Here is a 10,494-nt window from a genome sequence, read left to right as displayed (position 1 = left end):
TTTGTTGTTTTGATATTTAATTCATCTCAATTCAAGTTTTCAACTGTCTAACTAGAATAATCAGTTAATCTTGCTTGTTTAGTCCATTAACCCTCATGGGAACGATAACCCACTCCCATGGTATTACTTGATATGATTCGATGCACTTGCCGAGTTTTAGAAAATCTCCATCAAATTTTTGGCGACATTGTCGAAGATAATTGAAATTAACAACAAACCAGATAATTGATTACCTAAATTAGACCATTCACTCTGACGTAGAAAATTTCAATTTTTCTTGTTGTCTGTGTGTTTATGCAGGATAATAAGGATAAAGAGCCTTTCCACTTTGATCCAGAGATTGAAAGAACACTATTCCGAATAAGGAAGATATCTAAATATCAAAGAGAAAAAGTTGAAATAGTGGAAGAAGTAAAGGAGTCTGAAGAGCTAGGCACAATGGCACACAACAACAACAACAATCCTAACAGCAACAATGCTAATGCCAGAAGGACTCTTAGATCTTTCACCAACCCCACTCTTGAAAATTGTGGAAGCAGCATAGTAGCACCTAATGTGGAGGTAAATAACTTTGAATTGAAGTCTCAACTCATCTTCTTAGTGCAACAAAGTCAATTTAGTGGGAGCCCTCAAGAATATTCGAATATGCACATATCCAGCTTCCTACAAATTTGTGACACAATCAAGACCAATAGAGTCTCTTCCGAAGCCTATCAATTGAATTTGTTCTCATTCTCTGTGAGGGACCGAGCCAAGTAGTGGCTCTAAACCCAGCCGCTGGAGAATATATCAACATAGGATGATTTGCTCATTAAGTTCCTAACCAAATTTTGTTCACCATAGAAGTTGACAAAGCTGAGACATGATATCTAAACTTTCACACAAAAGATGGATAATCCTTTTATGAATCCTGAGAGAGATACAAGAAAATACTGAAAAAGTGCACCCCAGATATATTTACTAACTGGGTACAACTCCAAATCTTTTATGACAGAATTACTCATGCTTCTAGGAATTTACTAGACTCATCAATTGGAAGATCTCTGCACATGAAAACAACTGAAGAAGCATTAGAGTTGATTGAGATCGTGGTCAACAATCAGTACCTATACTCTTTTGAAAGAACAATAAAGAGAGGAGTGATGGAATTGGACACATTGGACACTATTCCAGCACATAACAAGGCTATGTCTCAACAAATCAATGCACTCAGAGTAGGAACACAAGGTATTACCTATGACATAGGTGGAAGAGCCCCTCAGAGTAAAGGTTGTGAGCCACTCAATCGTGAACAATTCTCTGTTGAACAAGTGAACTACATGGGTTCATCTAGACTACCGCACAATGATCCATTTCCCAAAACTTATATCCCTGAATGGAGAAACCACCCTAACTTTGGATGGAGAAACCACCCTAACTTTGGATGGAGAAACCAAGGACAAAGAAACTTCAACAATTTCAACACTACCAACAACAAATACCTCCTACACAACCATTCCAAAATCCTCAAAAGCCCTCCACTATTTAAATTGCCATGAAAAAATTCTCTCAAATCACATCCACATTTTTCCAACAAACTTCAAGCTTCATGCAAAAAAATAGAGCCAACTTCAAGAACTAAGAATCTTACATCAGAAATTTGGAAATGCAAGTGGGCCAACTTGCCAAGCAATTAGCTAAGAAACCCGTAAATGCCTTCCAAAGTGACACTATTCCAAATCCAAGAGAAGAATGCAAAGCCATCAATTTAAGAGGTGGAAGAATGATGGGTAAAGAAGCCACAAGCAAAGAGTAAAAACTTTAAGAAGCTCCTGTGGAAGGCAAAAAGCAAGAAGATAAAGCTCCTGCACCCTCCTCTCTAGCTCCAAGAGAAAAAGCAAAAACACAGGCATATGTACCCAAGATTTTATTCCCTCAAAGGTTACAAAAGGAGACCAAGGACAAGCAATTTTTTAAGTTTTGGAAGTCCTCAGGAAGTTACAAATTAATATTTCTTTTGCTAAATTTGTCACTTCATGCCAAGTTTATGAAGGAGCTAATGTCCAAGAAGAGAACTTTGAAGGAAGATGAGATAGATCCTCACTAAAAAATGCAATGCTATCATCCAAAAGAAGTTGCTACAAAAATTGAAGGATCCTGAGAGTTTTCAAATTCCCTGCACAATTGGAGATATCAACATTGAAAAAGTTCTCTGTGACTTGGGAGAAAGTATTAACTTGATGCCTCTATCTCTGATGAAGAAGATGCAAATTGAGGAGGTAATGCCCACAAGGATGTGTGTTTTAATATGATTCCAAGTCATCATCTATGGATGTATGATAGGAATAACGATGGATGTGGGGGTTGACGCGTTTGTTGCGCATGTGTTCAGCATGGAACCGTTTTAAGTCTGAAGGGGTATCTAGATATCTTTGTGAAAAAGTGTTGGCTGACTAAGTGGTTAGGATCTACGGATATAACGCTTCACCTTTACCCTAATGAGTTCAAGGATGGGTATTGGATGTGGATGGAGCATGGAGAAGTGGACGAACAGGGAGTTAACAGGTCTGCCTCGAATTTGAATAGGTCTGATTGTCGATCAACGTGGGTTTAGGTGGAAAGAGAACTAAACATGGAAGACATGACTTGGGAGGGTAACCAAAGGAGATACAACGAGATGGTGTTTGATGTAACAGGTGTTACAGAATTGGAACAGGTTAAATAAGAGCCTAGCCCAGAGGCAAAGATATTTTATCATTTATTAGAATTTGCTCAGAGACTGTTGTTTGAGGGTTGCGTTCATTCAGAGTTGTCAGCATGTGTTAGAATGATGACTATTAAGTCGAAGTCAAATCATTCTCAAGAGTCTTTTGATAAGTAGGTCACTCTTTGCAACAAACTGGTACCTGTCGGGACCACTGGCATCCTCCGAAACCACTACGAAACAAAGAAGCTAGTTTCGGAATTCGGTTTAAATTCATTGAAAATTAATTTTTGTTTAAATAGGTGTCTGCTGTATTACAAGAGGGATGCTGACCTAAATAAATGCAGATTCTGTAAATCACCGAAGTTCCAAGTCGAAAGAGAACAGATTAGTAACGCCGGTTAAAGAAAGTTCTAATGAAACATATGCACTCCTTGCCCTTGATCCCTAGGCTAAAACGATTGTATGCATCGATGAGTTTGGTACCTCACATGACCTAGCATAGTAACAACAAAAGGGATGATGGAATCATGACGCACCCGTCACACGGAGAAGCCTGGAAGCATTTTGATCGGGTGCATACTACATTTGCAAGTGAGCCGAGAAATGTCAGATTAGCTTTGTGCTCTGATGAGTTTGCACCGAATTTCAATTTCGATAACGCGTACTCTTGTTGTTCTGTAGTCATGATACCGTATAACATGAGTCTTGAAATGTGCATGAAGGACCCGTACATGTTCCTAACTTGCACCATACCTGGTCCCAGTAATCCAAAAGCCAAAATAGATGTCTTTTTCAACTCTTGGTGAATGAGTTAAAGGACTTGTAGATCCATGATGTCGAAACATATGATATTTCGACGAAGACAAATTTTTAACTGCGTGCTACATTAATGTGGACCATTAATGACTTTCTTGCGTACAAGATGTTGTCAGGATGATCCACTCAGGGCAGATTGGCATGTCTCATTATTATGGAGGATACAAATGCCTTTTGGTTGACGAATAGTGGTAAGAATTTGTGGTTTGATTGCCATCAAAGATTCCTTAACATTGATCATCCTTTTTGGCGCAACTAAAATGGACTAGTTCAAAATGAATACAACTAAACACCAAGAGACACCCGTAAAGTTGAGTGGTAGGCAAGTTTGGTATCGTGTCAGTAGAATCCTAAAGATTATCAAAAACAGGATAAGTTTGAGACCTCCGGGATATGACAGGGAGCATAATTGGACTAAACAACGTATATTTTAAGAGTTGCCTTATTAAAGAGACAACATGGGTCGACATTGTCTTGATGTGATGCACATTGAGAAAAATGTGTTCGATAATATCATGCACACAGTAATGGACGATGAGTGAACAAAGGATAATGATAAGGCATAGTTAGACTTGATGGACATTTGTAAGCTACCAAATCTGAACTTAAAGAGACTTGATAATGGGCGGTGGGCTAAACCAAATGCAGTGTTTGCTCTAACGAAGGAGCAGAGGCGAAATATTTGTAGGTGGATTAGGGAATTGAGGTTTCTTGATGGTTACGCCTCTAACTTGTGCAGTGTGCAAACGTGTCATAGGGTAGGCTTGTGGGTTAAAAATTCGTGATTGTCACGTATTCTTGGAGTCTTTGCTTCCGGTCGCATTCAGAGTACTTCCAACTAACATCTGAAAACCCTTAAGTGAGCTCTTTAGGGAGTTACGTGCTACCAAACTTAGCATTAATGATATCACAGTCATGGAAAAGAACATTTCAATCATACTTTGTAAACTAGAGAGGATATTCTCTCCATCTTTTTTTGACGTTATGGAACACTTAGTAGTCCACCTACCGTTCAAAGCACTACTATGTGGGCCAGTCCAATTTTGGTGGATGTATCCGTTTGAGAAGATGATTGGTTCATTCAAGCGCACCATGAAGAGCAGGACTCGGATTGAAGGCAGCATATGTGAAGCATTCCTAACTAAGGAAACATCTGCATTTTTCTCATTCTATTTTTAGCCTCGTGTTGAGTCACGCAGAAGAAGAGTTGCAAGGAACAATGTGGGGTGAGAATCATCGTCGGGTAGAACAAGATACCCAATCTTTGCTCTAGAAGGAGCTGTAGTGGGTACAGAAAATGCCTACTAGTTAGTGCAAAAGGAAATCGATGCCACACATCTGCCTGTGCTGCTTAACTGTGACCAGATTTTACCGTACCTCATGTGAGTTTTTTAAGTCCTCGTAAATATTGCAATCAGTAATAATATAACTTTTTAATCTAATCAAAACTTATTTATCCTATTCTATCATATAGGTCATTCCAAGAGGCAAATCCTGATACCTCATCGAATAACTTTTCACGTTAGTTTAGAGAATATGTCAGCTGCATCTATCTGATACAACAAATTCAGAGCTAGTTGTACTTAGTGGGGCCCAATAAACAAGGGCACTAGCTACCCGATGTATACTATTATTGGATATCGTTTCTATATCTTACAGTGGTCGATTGAGAAGAAAACAGATAATATCAGAGTTTGGATTTGTGGGAATTCAGGCGGTAGTCATTCTGATTGGTTTGGTGTGTTGCACAACATAATTGAATTAGAATATTTCTGTCACACTATATACAAGGTGTGTGTATTTAAATGTGAATGGTATGATCCAAGTTCGTGACCAGGAACACGAAAGCACAAGGACTACGATATTACTGAAGTTAATATAACTAGGAAATATAGATACTATGGTCCTTTTATTCTACCTCAAAATACACAATAGGTGTACTTTTTGCCTTATCCAAGTTCATGCAAGTCTAGTTGGGTAGTTGTGGTTAAGACTAAGTTAAGACGCCGCATCGAGTCTAATGATAGGACAGAGGGTCAGGAACCTTACCAGATTGATGACCCAATTCCATTGAAAATCGTGGTTGATATCGGTGAGCCAATTACCCTTAGTTTGGCTGTTACAGATGATAATATCATTGACCTTGGAATACATGACAATGCACTAACACAACAGAATGATGAACTTCAAGAAGAAGACAGGATCGACAGTGACGAAGAAGAGGAAGACGAGTTCGATGATCAGAAAACTAACGAGGAGGAGGAGGATGATGAACCAGAGGAAGAAGAAGATGAATCTGAATAGGGTTAATGTAAATATAGTGCTATAATATGTATAATTCTTTACTAAACTTTGAGAAGAATGTAATATAATTAATATTATTTTAGATATATCAATTACCATCGTTCTGTATTTTTTCTTTGTATGTTTGATATTTCACATCAGGTTTAAAGTACTATTTCAATTATATGCTATTATCAAGGTACGCTATAAATTGACGAAAAATGATTATATATGTAAAAAAATAAAAAATACTATCGTTGGCATTACCGTCGAAATTTACCGACGGTAACAGTCTATTTTTTTAAATCTCCAAAAAAATTTCCGTTGGCATTAATCCGACGGTAAAATGGCGCAGATACTTACAGCATGGGCGCTAATGTTACCGTCGGATTAATCCAACGGTAACTTTCATAAGATTGCGTTATCCTACCACATATATTTCGTCGCTAATTCCGATGGAAATTAGCATCGGACGCTAAAAATCTGCCTGTAACTATTTACCGGCGAGGTTTATACCTTCACATTTATTCCAACGCTAAATTCAACGGTAAAGAGGTTATTGAGAATTTTTTTAAGCAAATCTGACGCTAAATTCGACGGTATTCGATGACTTTCATGTAGTGAAACTAGTTCCTTATTATTTTCTTCATCTTCTTCTAAGTGTGAATTGGCCTTTTTCCGTATCTTCTTCTAGATCTACCTAACTCATTCCACTAAATACAAGCATCATCCAAAAATTTGACTTCTACCAATCTAATTTTTTTTCCTCTATACAACATGCAAAAATCAACTTTACCTTTCCATTTTCATTTGAAATAAGCTTCAGCATCATTCTTTTTTTAAAAAACAAAATTTGCATCTTGAAAATATTTCTCTCATACGAAATTCCTTTATCATCACTATTTACCTAAATTCTGATTGATTCTAATTTAGGAACTAGCAAAAGGAATAATAAAAACTTCACAACACTCTTCTCAGTTGTGTATATATAACTCAAATTAGGACACTTATTTAGACTTAATTTGTGATTTTTTTCTCTTTTAAAGTTACTCTTGCCTTTTTTTACTCTTGAATTGCTTTAAAGTTTAAACAAATTACACTTTAGAAATTAAAAAAAAAAAGACCAAACTAAGATAATCTTAATAATAAATACTTCTAATTTAACAAAAAAAAATTAGATTATGTCACAAAAGATGTAAAATAAGAAGAAATACTTTTCTAAAGTTTAAGACACTAGAATAATCCTAATCCTAATGGATGCCCTAAAGTAATTCGAAACAAATATGAAATATTTCAATATTTGAAAATTAACATCAATAAACTTGTTAATTGTATAACATTCTCCTTTTTTTTACTGCACTTTTCAAAAACACCCTTGATCACCACTTTTTTTTCTTTAAATCTTCATGCTTTTTATGAATTTTTATTGTTTTTGTATTTTTTGCTTAATATAACTAAAGTAAAATTGTAAACTAAACTAAGACCCTAAACTTTGTAAATAAATAAAAATTTATTTATGACTTATAACTAATACCAAATAAAAAGAAAAAATGTTAAAAATAGAAGACACAACGAAAACAATAACACAGATAAAGAATTTTTTTATTATACTTTTAAAAAGTCTGTTTTTAGCAACTTAAGTTATTGAAAAGGTTTTTTTTACTCGACCCTTAAAGTACCTATCTTTAACAACCTAAATTAAAGATATAAAACCTATATATGAAGCACGGATACTTTGCTGAGTTGCCGTGTCCGCGTGTCGGACACATTTCAGACACGACACTCACCAACACTCGTCTAATACGCGTGCCTGCTGTGTCTAACCGTGTCTTTATAAAAAATAAAAAATAAAAAATTCTTTTCCGGACACACTTAGACACACCTAAATACCATCACGTGTCAGCGTGTCCAATCTTATTTTTAACATATATTATTGAAATGAATTTAGATATAGTATATATTATTATTTATTAAAACAAAAAATATTTTTAAATACTTGGTATAATTAAAATAAGACATTAAAAATAATTTAAAAAATTAATTTATATTTTAATATCAATAAAATATCAAAATATGATTACGATTTATCTAAAAAATACTTTATATTTTATATGTATGCGTGTTCCCGTGTCTTTTAAGATTTTAAAATTCGCGTGTCGACGTTTCCCGTATTCGTGTCAGTGTCCGTGCATCATAGTATAAAACTGAAAGAATTAATACTAAAAGTTATCTTAGGCTGAATCTTTCAATTTTATTCATATAACAAGTAAAATAAATCACTCACCTCCCTTGAATATATATATATATATATATATATATATATATAAATGCATAAAAACAACTAAAAAATTTATTCATGAAAAATTTTATAAAATATCTTACAACTTTACTTAAATAGACTTCTAATTGATCAACTTATTAAAAGTGGCTCAAATTTTTCTATAATAAAATAACAAAATATGGAATTAAACTAAAAATATAATTCTAAAATTAATTCTAACTAATTTAAATTAGATTTGATCTTATTAGATTAGATTAGATATAATTTAAATATTAAACTCTTAAGATTAAATTAAATTTGATTTAAATTTTAAACACCTAAAGATATAGTAACAAATTAAAATTAGATTTGATTTTAATAAATTAGATCAAATTTAATTTAAATTTTAAATTTTTATAGACACTACTAAATAAATTAAAACTAAATCAAATATTTTTGATAAACTCTAATAACAAATCAAATTTAAATATAAATAAATAAATTTGAATTCAATGATTCTTGGACTTTTTACTGTTCTTACTTAGCTTATTAGTCGGTGTCTTCTACTCTTCTCTAATCCTTCTTAGTTAATAATTGACGTATTTTTTATGTATGAGAACTGCGAAGTCAACATTATTGTTCTTGAAATAAATTCTTGATCTCCTTAATTTCTAAAGTTGGCATAGTGTAATTGCTATAATAATCAGATTTTAAATATAAGATTATCATCCTATTCCTTACTTTTAAAATGATAAAAAATACCTTTTTAAACTCGTATCATTTAGACTTTGTCCAAAACAATTATAATAATAAATAAAATTTAAAATTAAATTAATTTGGGTTAATTTAGTAGTTACTACATTAATCCGCTTAAATAAATATTAGAATTCGAATCTTATTTTGTATATACAGCAATTTATTAACTAGTAACAAATTTTTAAATAGAACTCTAATCTGCAATTGATTAATCATTGGTCTATCACATTGATATCGTGTACCACCAAAAATAAAATTCAAAACTGAATTTATAATTGGAAAGAATGAAAAAGTTATTTACCCAATTAATTTGTTAGATCGATTTACAAAACTTTATAATTACATCTGAAATGTTTTTAATTTCAATCGGTAATTAAGTTTTAAACTTTTTCCTTATTTTCGGTCAAAATGGATTACGAGAAATAAGTAATAACAAATAAATAGAAATAAAATAACTAATGAACTAGAACAGTCAAGAGGATTTGTTCTCCTGAAACTTTGAATTGATGACAGAAACATATCTTGTGGCCAACCGCCAACTACTTTTGTTCCAAAATAGGGATGTGTCATTGAGAGCAGATTGATTACTCTAATTTCATCACCTGTGACCAAAAAAAAGAATATAGATTAACTAAGAAGAGAAAAAGATAAATTAATTCTTGATTTTTTGTAAAAATATTTAAATTTTTAAAAATTTAAAAATATATTAAAATTTTTTTTTTTAAATTTAGATACATCAATCTTTAAGTCTAACTTGTTGTATTTTAAAAAATTTTTTACATGTACATTCTTAATGACCATATTAGTATAATAGGAGTTATGTTTGATTTATCCATTAGGTCTGACTGACTCAAATAAACATGAGAAATTAATATGTCAAAATTTTGAGAAAGTTAAGAACTTACATATATTTTTAAATTCTACAAAACTTAAATATTTTTAGATCAAAAAGTTAAAAACCTAATGCCAATGAGTGATAGCTCAAATGACATAATCTTTTCATATTCAATTAAAAAGTTGTGGGTTCGAGTCTCTTATCTTTGATTAAAAAAAAAAAAAGTTAAAAACCTAATTGTTTTTTTCTCAACTAAGAATTTCTATGCTCGTATAGTTTAGGCGGTGAAAACGGTGGTTGCTAATGGAATACGATGACGGCAAATTGGGCATGTGGGATTGGCCTGTATCCAATGGTTGATACAATTCAAATGAAAGAGATGGCCACAATTTGGGAAAACTAAGCATTCCTCTCCGTTCTGAAAATTCTCTATACAGATTGCACAATCACTGCTACTAATTGATGCCATTGATACGTTACCAAACCGTACAACATTTGCTAGCAGTTTTCTCTCATGGATGAATCTTGAAACAAACACGCTGACGACGCAAATCGCGATGCAAATCGTGACGAATATGACCACATAAATGACGGTAGAAGAAGAACCATAAATGCACAAGAAAATTAGCGATGCAATGGTAAGAGCAGCTAGGTAGAAACTCAATGGAGGGGAAGATGGTGGTGCTTCTGACCTGTGACGATCCATGGTGGGATTGTTGAACAAAAAAAATTGAAAGCTTGACATGATTTTAATGGAGGATTCTGCTATCATAATCTGAGGAGTATAATTTGTGAAAAACAAGCTCCATAAATGACCTTAAATAAATAACTAGTCAACCTGCTTTCAATGCTTTCTTT

At 33.2% G+C, this 10,494-nt stretch overlaps 1 pseudogene; it reads left to right on the top strand.

Moving 5' to 3' along the window:
* Window positions 1-2,611: 2,611 nt before the first annotated feature.
* Window positions 2,612-4,681, top strand: LOC148570227 (uncharacterized; annotated as a pseudogene).
* Window positions 4,682-10,494: the final 5,813 nt, after the last annotated feature.

Source organism: Arachis ipaensis, chromosome B3, assembly GCF_059453495.1.
Source record: "Arachis ipaensis isolate K30076 ecotype BB chromosome B3, ASM5945349v1, whole genome shotgun sequence".
NCBI lineage: Eukaryota > Viridiplantae > Streptophyta > Magnoliopsida > Fabales > Fabaceae > Arachis > Arachis ipaensis.
The sequence above is the reverse complement of the archived record's forward strand: the minus strand, read 5'-3'. Positions and strand labels throughout refer to the sequence as shown.